The sequence below is a fragment of the Megalobrama amblycephala genome, linkage group LG14 (genome assembly GCF_018812025.1).
Source record: "Megalobrama amblycephala isolate DHTTF-2021 linkage group LG14, ASM1881202v1, whole genome shotgun sequence".
Lineage (NCBI taxonomy): Eukaryota > Metazoa > Chordata > Actinopteri > Cypriniformes > Xenocyprididae > Megalobrama > Megalobrama amblycephala.
The window spans coordinates 31,558,809-31,573,646 of NC_063057.1; the positions used below are offsets into that span (position 1 = coordinate 31,558,809).

The following is a 14,838-nucleotide window of genomic DNA, read 5'->3' on the forward strand; positions in this document are numbered from 1 at the left end:
TGAGACAATAGTCCAAAGTGGGGTGCCCTCTAGTGGCTAACCAGGGCACTCCAGCAGGTGATCATGACATTACCCCCCCTTTAAGGAGCGGATTCCAGACGCTCAACAAGGGGCAAAACAAAACAAAAAATGTCCATGAAGAGATGTGTAGGTGTGTGTAATTAGCTAACAGAAAACTGACCTGCTAAAAGAGCTTTGTTCTACACTGGGTTGTTACCACTTAACAGCACTCAATTTGTAATTTCTACTCTATGCAGATCCAATTTAAGATCAGGATCAGTTTCTCCAGTACCCAGCCACGTGTCTATGAAAAGTAACTGCTCTATAGATCATCCTCTGAACATCAAAAAAGAAGGAATTTAATCTGAACACGAGTAAGATGTTTCTAACTCAAATAATGTTGTCCATGAAGAGATGTATTATAGGTGTGTGTAATTAGCTAACAGAAAACTGACCTGCTAAAAGAGCTTTGTTCTACACTGGGTTGTTACCACTTAACAGCACTCAATTTGTAATTTCTACTCTATGCAGTTACAATTTAAGACCAGGATCGGTTTCTTCAGNTTACATATAGGCCTATTATATCCACTATAAATCACCACTTAATCTAAATGAATCATTCTCGCATTTTGGTTGTTATTGACATTTTAATCAAGCTACTTATCTGGTCAGTCAAGTAAAATTTTCTTTCACATCAAAAAAATCCACTTGTCCCGCAGTCCCGGTCAAGCGTATGTTGATCCCTGGTAAGCCCATGTGCCGGGCTCAGCCTCGGATGGCCCCGGACCAATTTAACCCCTGATTATATGTGTGTGTAATTAGCTAACAGAAAACTGACCTGCTAAAAGAGCTTTGTTCTACACTGGGTTGTTACCACTTAACAGCACTCAATTTGTAATTTCTACTCTATGCAGTTACAATTTAAGACCAGGATTGGTTTCTTCAGTATCTAGCCACCTGTCTAAGAAAAGCAACTGGTCTAAAGATCATCCTCTGAACATCAAAAAAGAAGGAATTTCATCTGAACACGAGTAAGATGTTTCTAACTCAAATAATGTTGTCCATGAAGAGATGTATTATAGGTGTCAAAAGTTTGGAAAATTGTTTTTGAAAAAGGTCTCTTATAAGGTTGTGTCCGAGTCCGCAATTGTCAAGTCCTTAATCCATGAAGTCTGTGTCCAAAGGGGGCTGAGTCCTTGACACCCGAATCCGCATATAGTCCTGCCGAGACCTGAAAGATTTATATGACTTGACATTGCAACTGTAAACTCAACACTAAGCCTGTAACGAATCGTCACTCAGACTGGGATCCATTTGCATGCTTTTATTGAGAAACAGAGTGGTTGTACAGGCTAGGTCAAACAGAGGCAAACAGGTACAACAGAGGCAGGCAGAATCGTGGTCAAACAACAGGCAGAGGGTCAGGACAGGCAGATATCACTCACAGTACAGTAACCACGGCAGAGATCAAGAGCTGGCAGCAACAGGTCGAGAAACGGGGTCAGACGTAATCAGCAACAGGAAATCAAACAGGATACAAACGCTCAGAAATGTTCACCTAGGCAAAACAAGACTTTACAATTCACTGAAGTGTGTGGTAGTCTTTTATAGTCCAGGTAATGGGTGTCAGCTGGGAGTGTAATTAGTCCAAGGCACGGGCTGCTGGGAAATGTAGTGTGAAGTGTGTGTGTGTCAGTATTCTGGTGATGGCTCCCTCCGACGGTCAGAGGAGGGAACCACGGAGTTCATCTCTGTGACAAAGCCTTTAAATGAATATTTTAACCTTCACAAAACGTGGTAATGAACAGTTGCAGTCATAAGTTTACATACACCTTGCAAAATCTGCAAGGTGATGCTCTTCATGATGCTCAAGAAGGCAGCACAATATGTTAAGAGTCAAGGATAAACTTTTGAACAAAATGTTTTTTTTTTTTTATATATATTTTCATTCAGAGAAACATGTAAGTATCTTATTTCAAGACTCAAGACTTATCTGTGAAGGGCAGTGCTAAATGAAAAAAAAAAGTTACAACTTTAACAACAGTTTATGGTCAAATTCTCACTATTAATCAGTTGCCTATTAGCATACACATTACTAGGATATTGGCTGTTCAAAAGTACTTATAAAGCACATATTAAAGGGTGAGTTCACCCCAAAATTCTGTCATTAATTACTCACCCTCATGTTGTTCCACACCTGTAAGACCTTTGTTCATCTTCAGAACACAAATTAATATATGTTTGATAAAATCTGATGGCTCGGTGAGGCCTGCATTGCCAGCAAGATCATTTCCTTTTTCAATGTCCAGAAAGGTACTAAAAACATATTTGAAACAGTTCATGTTCATTTGAAACAGTGGTTCAACCCTAATATTTGAAAGCAACAGCAGGACTCAACACTAAGGATTTTTTCTACTGGCCCAGTTGGGCCAGTGGTTCAAATTTTTACTTGCCCTGCCAAAATTTTTACTTGCCCCACAACAAAAAATGTATAAAGTAACAGAAAAGAAAATGGGCCTATGAAATAAGCCAAGTTATTGTTTTTGATGTTTTTGATACATGTAACCTTAATAAATAAGGTTATGACACCAAAAGCTACTAGATTAGCTCACTTAAATTTTAATTATTGTTATATAAATAAACAACAAGTAATAAAATAGTAATAAATAATCAAATTACGAGTACTAGCACAAATGAATACAACAGAACAAACATATAAATTAAATAAACAATGCTCTTCAAGATTTTCTTGTAGGTTTAAACAGGATTTTCAGGTATAGAAATTGTAATATCTATAACTATATAACTATAGATATATAATATAACTATAGATTAAGCTTTATTAATCAGTCAAGAGCAGTTACAGATGCATAAATAATGTTTTGAAATACTGAAAATATAAAACGTTAAATACTGTTACTTGAAAATATTTTAAAAAAAATTGTAAAAATTATTTTAAAAATGAAAAGACTTTAAACACTTGGACAACAAGATGGCGCCGTGGATGGCCGCCTCGGTTTGTCTTGGTACTTTTGTTATTTTTGTTTGTTTGTCCTGTTTTGAGTAACTCCTAGATATCAGAAACAACACACCAAATAACTTTTTGCCAACTTTTGAACATTTAGACTTTTTACTGGACATTCTAGTTGGAGGAGCTGCGATTGCATACAAGCGCTCCAAATAACGCAAATGAGGGAAACGCGCCGGCGCGCTCGTGAAATTCCGACAGCGCGGGTTTAGGTCTCCGCTGCCGAGTATTCATCTGGCGAATCTCCGCTCCCTAACAAATAAAACAGACGGACTGCTTCTCCTCACCTGCATGAACAAGGACTTCTCCAACTCTGCTGCACTTTGCTTCACAGAAACCTGGCTGAAAGGAGCCATCCCCGAACAGCGCGCTTCATCTGCCGGGCTTCCAGCTGTTCAGAGCGGATCGCGTCACCAAGTCGTCGGGGAAAACAAAAGTGTTTTTATATCAATGAAGGCTGGTGTACTGACGTGACAGTGTTGAAGGAGATGTGCTGCCCTAATTTGGAGGCTCTCTTCATTAACTGTAAGCCTTTTTATTCACCGCGGAGTTTACTTCGTTTATTCTGGTGAATGTTTACATTCCTCCTGATGCATGCGTGAACACACACAGAGCAGTGTTACCCAAACTCTTTCATTGTCATTCTCTGTGATTTCAATAAAGCTAATCTCACCCCGTGAACTGCCTAAATACAGACAGCACATCACATGCCCCACCAGGGACAGTAACATACTGGACCATTGCTACACTGCTTTAAAGGATGCATACCACTCTGTCCCCAGAGCGGCTTTGGGACTCTCTGATCACTGTTTGGTTCATCTTCTACCAGCCTACAAGCAGAAACTGAAATCTGCTAAGCCTGCGGTAAGATCTGTAAAGAAATGGACTAGCGAAACAGAGCGGGCCCTACAAGCCTGTTTCGACTGCACTGATTGGAGTGTTTTTGAGGCTGCAGCCACTGATCTGGATGAGCTCACTGACACCGTGACATCCTACATCAGTTTCTGTGAGGACATGTGTGTTCCCATCAGGACTTATTTAACATATAACAATGACAAACCTTGGTTTACTGCAAAACTCAGACAGCTTCGCCAGGCCAAAGAGGTTGCCTACAGGAGCGGGGGCAAAGTCCTCTACAACCAGGCCAAGTACACACTGAATAAGGAGATCAGTGTAGCAAAGAGAAGCTATGCTAAGAAGCTATAACACCAGCTTTCAGCTACTGACCCAGCATCAGTGTGGAAGGGCCTGAAAACCATCACCAGCTACAAGACCCCATCCCCCAGCACTGTGGAGAACCAACATTTGGCCAACGAGCTGAATACATTTTACTGCAGGTTTGAAAGACCTGGTCTCACACCCCATACCCACTCTGACCGGCTCACCACACAGCCATCAACACCCTCACCCCTCTCCCTCACCCCTCCTGCTTCTCAAACTGCACTTCAGATCAGTGAGAGGGATGTATGCAGAGTCTTCAGGAAACAGAAGATAAGGAAAGCCAAAGGCCCAGACGGTGTTTCACCAGCCTGTCTCAAAGCCTGTGCTGTCCAGCTGTCATCCATCTTCACACTGATCTTCAACAGATCACTGGAGCTGTGTGAAGTCCTCTCCTGTTTCAAACGCTCCACCATCATCCCTGTACCCAAGAAACCAAAAATTATAGGACTAAATGACTACAGACCTGTTGCTTTGACGTCTGTGGTCATGAAGTTATTTGAGAGACTGGTGCTGGCCTACCTGAAGGACATTACTGGACCCCTGCTGGACCCCCTGCAGTTTGCTTATCATGCAAACAGGTCTGTGGACGATGCAGTCAATATGGGACTGCATTATATCCTACAACATCTAGACAAACCAGGGATTTATGCAAGGATCCAGTTTGTGGACTTCAGTTCGGCTTTCAACACCATAATCCCGGATTGTACTAAACTGAGGGCCAGTGATTAATATGTTCATTCATTCTTTGTATGTATAATAGTTAATTTGCTCTTGTTATTTAGTCAGGCATCAGTCACTCGCCTATAGTTAGGACCCAGAAGGTGAAAAGGACCCATATGTTGACGCAGTTTAGAATTCAGTTATTATCGTCTTTATTATTACTGCCGCGAGATGAACCTAACAGTGATGGTAATGCCGTTCTGCCGCAATATTGAGTAATCGCATGTGTGCGTGCATCAAAGAGTAAGTTTGTTTCTTCATTACACTGTTTACATTTGATCGCGGCTTTGTCTTTAAAGACATGCTTATCGCGTCTGCCAAGCACATGTGTCTGAGGTGTCTGAGGTGAGAACACTAGAGAAACCAAAGAAATACTGCCCCTTTTGTAATACAACTCAACACTATCTCAATCAGTGTTCAAACTTCAAGCTGCTGACCAAAGAGCAGATTGTGACTTGGATCAGATCCAATCAGAGATGCTGGAAATGTGGGCGTGATCATCAAGCAGGTCAGTGTACTCTAAAGGCGAAATGCAAGAAGTGTCAAAGGAGACATTTAGAAATTCTGCATGAAGCCAACAATGAAACAAGTACTACTGCTACCAAAGAAAGAGGAGAGATCACCCAGTCCACCAGCACCACAATAGAAACTCTATACGTCGATCGACCAACTGGCAGCAGTAGAGTGTTAGTGAAATTGTGCAGAGTCATCATACGCAACGGAGACTTTTCACTTGATACATATGCACTGCTCGATGATGGTTCAGAGCGCACCATACTTCTCCATGAGGCAGCTCAGCAACTCAACCTCCACGGTAAGCCTGAAGACCTGTCTCTTCGCACAGTGCGCCAAGACATCCGCATTATTCATGGTTCCACAGTATCATTCTCAGTGAGTCCTGCTGCACAACCAAATCGCAACTTTGCAATCAAGAGAGCCTTCACAGCTGAGGAGCTTGGATTAGCACCTCATTCCTACCCAATTGAAACTCCAAAACTTTTACCCAATTGAACTCCAAAAGAGATATCGCCATCTCAGAGGCCTACCTCTTCAGTCAGTTGACCATGCACGGCCATTATTACTCATTGGGTCAGATTACCCACAACTGATCACCCCCGTTGAGCCAGTTCGGTTGGGACCCCCCTGGAGGTCCAGCAGCTGTGAAAACTCATCTGGGATGGACACTCCAAGGTCCATCAAAGTTCCTTGAGCACATCTCACACACACAACAGTGCTTGTTCACAGCTGTAAGCCTTGCACCTAATGATCTGTTCAGTCAAGTTGAGCGGTTGTGGCAGATGGACATCTTGCGAAGGACTGAAAAATCAACTGGCACAGAGCTCTGAGAAATCCCAAGTGTACAAGTCTGAAATGAACAAGCTGCTAGAAGCAGGCTATGTGAAGAAAATTCCCCAATCCACAGCTGTACAGACTCCAGGGTGGTACATTCCACACCACATGGTCCACCACAACGGAAAGCACAGGATTGTATTCAATTGCTCTTTCAACTTCCAAGGGCTGAGCTTGAATGAATATCTTCTTCCTGGGCCAACTCTGGGTGCGACCTTGCTGGGAGTACTTCTCCGTTTCCGAGAGTATGCAGTAGCCATTAGCAGCGACATAAAGGGGATGTTTCATCAGGTGCATCTCCTGCCAGAAGACCAAGCATTCTTGCGATTCCTGTGGCGAGATCTGAAACCAACCAACGCACCTGATGTCTACCAGTGGTCAGTTTTACCATTTGGCACGACGTGCAGCCCGTGCTGTGCAACCTTTGCTCTTCGGAAACATGTTGCTGATCACAGCCAACCAGACAGTGAGGTACGAGCATCAGTAGATCGTTGTTTCTATGTGGACAACTGGTTGCAAAGTATTCCCTCTCTTGAGACTGCCAGACAATTAGTGGATGACATGCGACATCTGCTGGCCGAGGGTGGATTTGAAGTGCGCCAATGGGCTAGTAAACACACCCCAACTGCTACAACACCTACCGCAGCAGAGTCCAGAGGCTCTGGGACAAAAAAAGAGAATGGGATGACCCTGAACTGCCCACAGACCTCAGGAATGCATGGCTCACATGGGAAGATGAGCTTCCACAACTTTTCCTGTGTCACACTGCCCAGATGCTACACTACAAAGGTAGATCCCTTGATCAGCTCAAGAAGTGTGCACACATTCTGTGATGCCTCAGAGCGAGCGTACGGTAGCCTATCTCCGCACTGAAGATAGCAAAGGACAAGTAGAGGTGTCATTCTTGGCAGCTAGATCACGAGTAGCTCCAAAGAAGCAGCAAACAATTCCCCGACTTGAGCTATGCGCTGCTCTAACTGGAGCACAATTGGCAGCAGTTCTGAAAAGAGAGCTCTCACTAGACATCAGCAGTTTCAGATACTGGACTGATTCTACAACCATTCTCAACTGGCTTCAATCAGACTCATGTCACTTTAAAGTGTTTGTAGGAACTAGAGTTGCGGAGATTCAAGAGCTAACTGATTCAAAATCATGGTTCTACGTGCACTCACAAGACAACCCTGCCGACGATATTACTCATGCCATGTCACTGGCTCAGCTAGCCAAACCTACCCGCTGGAAGAATGGCCCAGAATTTCTGCAGAAACCTCCATCATCTTGGCCCAAACTGCCCAACCTAGTGCCAGCTGACACTTCAAAGGAACTGCGTAAACCAGTATCTTTCCATCTTCTAATAACTGAGGCTGACCAGCATTCAGTCAATGCATCTCAGTATGACAACTTTCAAGAGCTTGTAGATGCAACAGCCAGAACCCTTTACGGGGCGGCCAGTCCCACAAACACTGTCACTGCTGACACATATAAGAAAGCTGAGCTCAGAATCATCCAACAGTCTCAGATGGATAGTTTTCCTGACGAATATGCTCAGCTTCAAGCAGGGAAACCCATCTCCTCAAACAGTCTTCTAAAGACATTAGCTCCTGAATTTGATTCTGAAACGCAGCTGATCAGAGTGGGTGGACGACTCCGGAGATGTCACTTGCTGAGCCCTGACATGCTTCACCCAATTGTCCTAGACCCAATCCACTCAGTGACTAAGCTACTTATTAGGCAGTATGATGCACAGCTCCATCACCCCGGTACTGAAAGGGTCTTTGCTGAAATCAGAAGACGTTTCTGGATCTTGAGAGGTCGTCAAGCTATTCGATCAATTCAACATCATTGTACTGAGTGTCAGAAGTGGTGGGGCAAGCCCAACATACCTAAAATGGCTGACTTACCCCCTTCCAGTTTAAGACTCTTCCAGCCAGCCTTTTACTCCACGGGCATGGACTGCTTCGGCCCATTTACCATCAAAATTGGCCGCCGGAACGAAAAACGCTGGGGTATAATTTATAAATGTTTGACCACAAAGGCAGTGTACATCGACCTTCTCTCTCAAGCCGACACAGACTCTTTCCTTATGTCTCTATGCCGATTCATCACTCGTAGGGGAAAGCCTCATGAGTTGTGCTCTGATCAGGGTACCAATTTCAAAGGTGGAGATCGTGAGCTTAAGGAAGACTTCAACAATATTCACCCTCAGTTGCAAAGAGAACTTGCCAAGCAACAAATTGACTTTCAGTACAATCCACCAAACTCCCCACATTTCGGAGGATCCTGGGAAAGAGAAATCAGATCTGTTAAAGCTGCACTATACACCACCATTGGTGCACAAACTGTCACAGAGGAAGTGCTCAGGACTGTCCTTATTGAAATTGAGGGGATTCTAAATTCAAAGCCACTGGGATATGTATCCTCGGATGTAGCTGATCCGGACCCAATAACCCCTAATTCACTCTTAATGGGCCGGCCAGACTCTGCTCTGCCTCAGGTAATTTACCCTGCATCTGAGCTGCTCAGCCGCAAGCGCTAGAGACACAGCCAGATACTGGCAGACCAGTTCTGGAGCTGTTATCTGCGCAACTACCTGCCTGGACTCCAGTCTCGCCATAAGTGGCAACAAGAGAAAGACAACCTGACAGTAGGGACAGTAGTTATGATTGCTGATCCGCAATTCCCTAGAGCACTCTGGCCCATTGGGGCTGTGAAAGCTGTCCAGACCGGAGCTGATAATAAAGTAAGAGCTGCAGAAATTCAGGTCAAAGACAGAACCTACATCAGACCTGTTGTCAGACTGATTAAACTCCCTTCACTCCCTGAATGATTGTGAGTTCTGGCCCAAGATACAAATCTGCAAGCACATTTGGGGGCGGCTGTACTAAATTGAGGGCCAGTGATTAATATGTTCATTCATTCTTTGTATGTATAATAGTTAATTTGCTCTTGTTATTTAGTCAGGCATCAGTCACTCGCCTATAGTTAGGACCCAGAAGGTGAAAAGGACCCGTATGTTGACGCAGTTTAGAATTCAGTTATTATCGTCTTTATTATTACTGCCGCGAGACGAACCTAACAGTGATGATAATGCCATTCTGCCGCAATATTGAGTAATCGCATGTGTGCGTGCATCAAAGAGTAAGTTTGTTTCTTCATTATACTGTTTACATTTGATCGCGGCTTTGTCTTTAAAGACGTGCTTATCGCGTCTGCCAAGCATATGTGTCTGTAAGCCAATCTTATTATACGATCCCTGTACAGACGTATTTTTAGTGTTAATGTCATAACAAATGCGGATATTATTCATTGGCACATTGATGTTTTATCAGTGTGTATATTTATACTTTATTGTTGTTTCCCTTTCTAGAACCACACTTAATTAAAGACTGTTCAAGTTTGCAATGAGTGGTCTATGAGTGGTGTGTGCATCTAGCTCCTCCTAAACGGACAACACTTAATTGTTCTGATCGGACACTATTTGGTGGTTGCCACCGGGTATTAATTAGCACCTAAGAACTGAACAATTCTTTACACGGATACCCTCCTGAATAAACTGTCCCAGCTCTCTGTACCCACCTCCATCTGTCAGTGGATCACCAGCTTCCTAACAGACAGGCAGCAGCTAGTGAGGCTGGGAAAACTCACATCCAGGACCCGCACCATCAGCACTGGAGCTCCTCAGGGCTGTGTTCTCTCCCCACTGCTCTTCTCCCTCTACACAAACGACTGCACCGCTAAAGACCCCTCTGTCGAGCTCCTGAAGTTCGCAGACGGCACCACACTGATCGGCCTCATCCGGGACGATGACGAGTCTGCTTACAGACTGGAGGTTGAACTGCTGGCTGTCTGGTGCAGTCTTAACAACCTGGAGCTCAACACGCTCAAGACAGTGGAGATGATCGTGGACTTCAGGAGAAACCCCCCTGCACTTCCCCCACTCAGCATCATGAACAGCACTGTGGAAGCAGTGGAGTCATTCAGGTTCCTGGGCACCACTATCTCTCAGAACCTGAAGTGGGACAATCACATTGACTCCACTGTGAAAAAGGCTCAGCAGAGACTGTACTTCCTTCGCCAGCTGAGGAAGTTCAACCTGCCACAGGAGCTGCTGAAACAGTTTTACTCAGCTGTTATTGAGTCAGTTCTGTGCACTTCTATAACTGTTTGGTTTGGGTCAGCCAGCAAATCAGATATAAGAAGACTGCAATGAATTGTTAGGACAGCTGAAAGGATAATTGGTATGCACCTGCCCAACCTTCATGACTTGTACAACACCAGAGTGAAGAAACGGGCAGGTAACATCATCACAGACCCCTCTCACCCTACACAACCTGTTTGCACTTCTGCCCTCAGGCAGACGTTTTTTTTTTTTTTTTTTTTTACTTATTTATAATTTTTTTTTCTTAGTTTACTTATTTAAATGTTTCTGTTCTCATGTCATATGTATGTGTGTACCAAGAGCTTCTGTAGAAAACCACAACAAATTCCTTGTGTGTTTGTGCACACTTGGTGAATAAAGCACATTCTGATTCTGATTCTGATTAAACCTGAAATTAAACCCGCCAGTAGGTGGCAGCAAGTCCCTGCTAATGAGCGAGTCATTGAGATTTAACCAGATTCAACCGATTCATTAAACGGCTGATTCATTCAGGAAGTGTTGCTCAGAGACGCAAAACAATTCTGTGGACTTTGTTTGGAACTATTTTTGTTGGTGAAATGGAGTGAAACAGGCTATTTGGTGTCTAATATGTAAGTCACTTGATAATAAGTTCTTGTTCATTAAACTGTACTCTGTATAAAATCAATATCACATTTGTAATTGCTGATATTTGGAGAAAAACGGCGCTGTGTAATATTGGTTAACTATATTAAATGATATAAATATAAAAGATATACTGGGGCATTTTTGCCCCTTATTTTGAATTCTGGTGCATTCTAAGGGCATTTTAGTATACTAAATCACACGCAGTGAAAGTGTACACTAAATATGCACGCGCATTTGTCTAACGTCACGTAGTGTATGCGTGCACTCAATGAGTGTGTTTTTGTTTGGTTTTTGTAAATTGAGGGACATACTCGATAGTATCAGATCATTAAATTAACAATTACGATATTATAAATGATATGTATTGTACATCCTACAGCACTGGCCCGATCGGGCAAGTGACCGTTCCGTCTACTGTCCCGAGCGTCGTTCACACTGGCCTTATTGAGTCCTTATTGTCGAGCCCTGAAGAAGAATACTTTTATTATTGGGTGAACTAACCTTTGAATGCCTTATTCTGCATGACCATATTCTACATCCGTTAATCCTACCTAATACCTAAACTTAACAACTACCTTAATCTAAAGTTTGACCAAAATGTTGTCCTCAGTGTGAAAAAATGGATCTCAAAAGCTGTCACTCCTGGAAAGCGTTCAAATACTGTATGCAAGAAGATGCTAGGGCCCTCATTTATAAAATGTTGTGTAGAAACTATCCTAAATTTGATCATTATGATCATTTCTCGGATATGTGTACATGCGATTCATAAAATGAATGTACACACAGAAAACGAGAGTCCACCTCTCTTTCAGATGTGAAATCTGTAAATCACAAATGATCTTGAACTTGCACACAGCTGAATTGTTTCAGTTCTCTACATTGTAAATGACACCTAATTAATGTCATTTACATGTAAAAGATCACCAGTCATTGTCCAAATCCTTTAATTTAGAATGCCGAGCTGCAAGAATATCTTAGATTTTAAAAAACCTGAAGTAATCTGACAAGGAATAGTGAGTGCATCTGTTCAGACCCTGACATGGTGCTAAGCACTTTTCCACTTCAAAGACCGTTTTTATAAATATGAGGTATGTGTGGATTTAAACCTATGCACACTCTAAGATTAAATCTGTGCGTACACACACTTTTAAATGAGGCCCTAGAAAAGCAAAAGAATTTGTGGGACCTGGATGATTTTTCTGAAGAACATTGGGCAGTTTAACTTCTCAGGGCAAACAAGGAACTCATGAACAACCATCACAAAACAAAAAAAGTCATGCATCATCCAGGTAATGACAACACAGTATTAAGAATCAAGCTTAAAGAATAGCACTTTTTACAATACAGACTGTTTTACAGCAGCCCTTGGAAAAAGATATTATTGAGCTAAAGTATGTTTTTTAATTGAATCATTTCAGTTGTAAAAATCAGTAACTTAGACACTTACATGACACCCATTTATCTGAAAACAATAGACTTTTAATGCGTTCTTGCTGTTCATTTAAATGTTTAGTCTATAGCTATGCATGTTTGAATGTGAATGTGTGCAGACGCTTAGTCTTTCTTTACAAAGTGACATCGCCAAATGACTTGTCTGGCCCGCATAATACAGAATTATTAGTTGTTTCTGTGGATCCATGCGAACAGGAATCATTCTGATAACATTTTATCTATACATGGTGAAAGAAAAGGAAAAGAGGCATTCGCAGGGGATAGTTTAGTTGACACTTCAGGACTGCATTGTCGTTGTGTCTATGCGCAGGTCCTTCATCTCATCTGGATATGGCCTGGATCTGGCAGATATGGTAAACCTTGGGATAAACAGAGAGAGAGTAATATTAGCTGTAATGAATTACAACGAAATAATTAAGTAATTAATTAATTCAAATTATGGGTGATGATCAAGTATAATATAAATTGACCAAAAAGGGAATTATGCACATATATTGTGAACTAATTACAACGGATTATAATTAATTACATATATGGTTCAGGATTAGTTCTAGTTTAATAGTTAATTTAGAAAGACTGGTTTAGTTTGTCCAGCAAACTGTCAGTTTTCCTCATCGACTATTATAAAAGGAGATTATTCCTCTGGCCATGAGAAATAACTTCCTATTCTAGCATTAAAGTGTTAAGCAGCTTGCAAAATCGAAATGTAAAAGTGACTTGATTTTCTGAATGAGCAACAGAAACAATCGAGCATGAATATTACAGTGGCGTGCGGTAGGGCTGTAGTCAACCAAAGAAATGCTTAGTCGACCAAAGTCCTGTCCTGCGCAACGATCAGTCGACTAAAAAAAAAAGACGCGATGTCTTTTTTGATTGAACATTTATTAAACAATTATAATAGAGCATTTATAAAACAACAACGAAAAACAATAATACATAAAACTATAATAATAATACAATTCTTTGAAAATTAGGTTATTTTTTAAACTGCAAAGTGAAGAGTTCTGTCCTAGGTCTATAGTGACCGTCACACACACGCTACAAAAAATATAACTGCTAAAACTGCCAAATAATGAAAAATCCTAACAAAAGCTCTCGATTATACAGGCTGTATATTCTTCTTTACTTTCAAAGCTATGGGTTAACTTTTGTCCAACCGATCTAGGCGTTTTAAAACAAACACAAACAAACGCCTGTGGCATGGCCTGTGGATGCGCCTAGTACATAACCAATAAAATATATAAACTTTTCGACATTAGACATAGCAAAGCTGTCTGACACATTTATATCTCACTTACCGCTTTTAGGTGATAGGTCATATTGGTCGTTGAGCTATGGTAAGTTAGCTTTAGGCCGCATAGCTTGCACTCCACAGTCTTGTCGTCTTTTTTTGTAAAATGCAGCCAAACAAAAGATTTAGATTTCTTGGACATTTTTTCGACTAAAGCCCAAAACAAGTAGCGAATACTGAGCGCGAAGCAGCAGTGCAGCCAGCCACAGGTGCGGTTCCCGAGTGTTCATGTGGTGCGCTAAACTGTGGCGCCGTTATAAAATAGCCTAAATTAAAGCATTTAAAGTTTGGTATAAAACATAGGCTAATTATATTTAGAATACAGTAATATATAACTGCTAATAAAGGAATAAATATCAAGGAGTAAATCAATGAAAATTTCTTTATTGGTAAAAAAAAAAAAAAATAAAAAAAAAAAAAAAATTTGCAACTGGTCAACCAATGAGAATGTTGAAACATTTATAAAGACAATTTACAAATATCACTAAAATTATCAGGGATCATGTCAGTTATTATCACTCCATCTGCCATTTTTCGCTATTGTTCTTGCTTGTTAACCTAGTCTGATGATTCAGCTGTGCACAGATCCAGACGTTAATACTGGCTGCCCTTGTCTAATGCCTCGAACATGGGCTGGCATATGCAAATATTGGGGTCATACATATTAATGATCCCGACTGTTGTGTCACAGTCGGTGTTATGTTGAGATGTCTTTTAAACTGTCTATGTCTTTTAAACAAATGAGATTTACACAAGAAGGAGGAAACAATTGTGCTTGAGACTCACTGTATGTCATTTCCATGTAATGAACTCTTGTTATTTAACTATGCCAAGGTAAATTCAATTTTTGATTCTAGGGCACCTTTAAACAAACCAAGCTTTATCATTTGTGCAACTGTATTATTTCTGTTATTTATTTGTTGAACATCAATTCAATTTTTACACTTAAATGGGTTTGAGTGTTTTTTGTATTTACTCATTTGGGGAACAGACACAGTCTCTATATGATGA

At 41.5% G+C, this 14,838-nt stretch overlaps 1 protein-coding gene across 1 annotated transcript in view; it reads left to right on the top strand.

Moving 5' to 3' along the window:
• LOC125245063 (tripartite motif-containing protein 16-like) overlaps window positions 1–14,838 on the top strand; it is a 40,470-nt gene that overhangs the window by 10,026 nt on the left and 15,606 nt on the right. The window lies entirely within an intron of this gene.